Raw genomic sequence first — 2,096 nt, forward strand, 5'->3', positions numbered from 1 at the left:
CTTTGTTTAAGTTTCACTCATTTTTCATCCAGTTTGGCAGGAATTAAAACATATTCAGGACATTAAACCTGAAATATCAGTATATTAAATTCTTTCATCTGGACAGTGATGACACACAAAAGGGTTTAAAGTTTATTATTATTATTATTATTGACACAATAACTGAAAAAATGGAAAAGGGCCATGTACCAACTTGTATTTGACAATATATGCTCCAATTGAGGCCTATTGTTAACTTCAAATGACAAGTTAACAATAGGCCAGTATCAACCAAGAAAAATTATACAAGAAATATAGGTTTCTTGTATAATTCTTCTATGCTCTATTAACAAATAAATCTGTTTTGTTCTCTGTTTCTTGGTTTTGTATTCATCATTAAATAAGTTGTGTAAATGAGTTCTTAAAGCAGCTGTGCCCATAACTATATAAAACATAAAATATTTTGTCAAATTCAAAAATGTAAAAAGTTTAGTGGGTTTGTGAATTAACCTGTTGTTAGTGCTCTATTTTTAAAGTGTAACACTGTTTATTGTGCTATTCTTGGTGAAATCAGTCAATTGTAACAAAAATCATCTGTCATCTTTAACTTATTAGGGTTAAAGTTTTAATGTTTGGTTGTTAGTTTGGTGTAACAACCTTAATAAGATTTGGCTACAACCTGAGCAACACCATTAAATGCCCCTAATCACAAGAACTGTTCTGTTCACAACCAGAACATTTCCTGTTGACTGACCTTCATTTAAAAACAGCATAAAGTCTGATCCACGATGAGGCTTTATGCTGACTGCATCCTATTTTAACTTTAATGTTTGACAGGCTGATACTGGCAGGTGGTGGAAGGGTTTGGGCTGTTTGCAGTAAAAAAATTAGGTCAGTTTTTAGAAACAAAAAGACCATATATGCCAAACGTTTGAGTCACAGATGTAGTTGAGTTAAATTAAACCAAGAAATGTCTGTTTTTCCAAAATCGACTTTGATGAATGAAAACTTTTTCAAATCTATTTAAGAAACTGATGGACATTATTTTACTCAAAATTTTATATGGGGATTTTTCACTGTGTTGAAACAGAACAATAAAAATAATATGACACGTTCACGTCACTAAACATAAACTGTAGTTTATTGCAGGACTTTGTCCCAGTTTGTTATTGTGGACTCAGGTTGGCTGAGGTGAGCAGATTTCATCAGAACACGACCGGTACGCTCTTAAAATGTTTAGTTTTGTCTAGTTAGCCATTCAACAAAATCTACAGCTTCATGTTTCAACTTGTATTTCTGTTTGGTTTCTTCTCAGGTTGCGTTCTGCTGGTGCTTTAGTGTTTCAACATCCTGGTTCTCCTCCTGTATCAGATCCTCCTGTTGCCATGAAGACTGTTCTTTGTTTTTATATCTGGTGGATTCTCTTCCTCCGTGTTTCCTCCGATTCTTCTGCTGGTGAGTTTCTTTCAGTGAAACTCACATCTGTGTAAGCTGGTTTCCACTTCTGCTTTTTTGTGTTGCAGGTTTACTTTTCATGTTTTGATATTTTTCAGTCTGTTTATTCTATTAAACTTAAATGGGTTTAATATGAATCAATACACAGGTGTAATTGTTTTCCATCACTTTGAAGATAAGAGGTTGTTCTATTCACAGAGAAAACATCTCCATCACATCATCTGTGGCTTATTATTTACCTTAAAAACACAGCAGTATGTTTACCAACCTCTCAGTTTAACTCCTCACCAGATGAAACTTCAGCTGAAATGGACCAAAGCAGGGATCTGAAATGGGCCCTGATAGGAGGAGCTGTTGGAATCGCTATTGGTGTTTTAATCATTGCTTCTGCCTGGACATATTACACATTATGTTGTAAGTTACAGTTATTGTACTGTTATTTGTTATTTAAATGTAGAGTTTTTGCTACAGTTAAAATATTTTTTTAATTTAGTAAAATTAAAAACAAACATTGTTAGCTTTTTAGCAATGCAATGAAATGTTTATTTATCTCATTATGTTATTGTTCTTACATGACAGTTAAGAAGTCAAGACAGACGAGGCACCAAGACATCGAGTCAAACTGTGATCAGTCAGAGTCTCTTCTTAACACTGGGAGTCCT

General features: G+C 33.6%; 1 long non-coding RNA gene across 1 annotated transcript; it reads left to right on the top strand.

Moving 5' to 3' along the window:
- Positions 1-1,159: 1,159 nt before the first annotated feature.
- LOC106944043 (uncharacterized) lies at positions 1,160-2,084 on the top strand. Its single transcript, XR_001424087.1, has 3 exons — positions 1,160-1,434; positions 1,726-1,848; positions 2,014-2,084. It is a non-coding gene; the product is annotated as an uncharacterized LOC106944043 (long non-coding RNA).
- The last annotated feature ends 12 nt before the right edge of the window (positions 2,085-2,096 follow it).

This window comes from Poecilia latipinna, unplaced genomic scaffold (assembly GCF_001443285.1).
Source record: "Poecilia latipinna isolate Pla-1442-1.1 unplaced genomic scaffold, P_latipinna-1.0 Scaffold6695, whole genome shotgun sequence".
Taxonomy (NCBI): domain Eukaryota; kingdom Metazoa; phylum Chordata; class Actinopteri; order Cyprinodontiformes; family Poeciliidae; genus Poecilia; species Poecilia latipinna.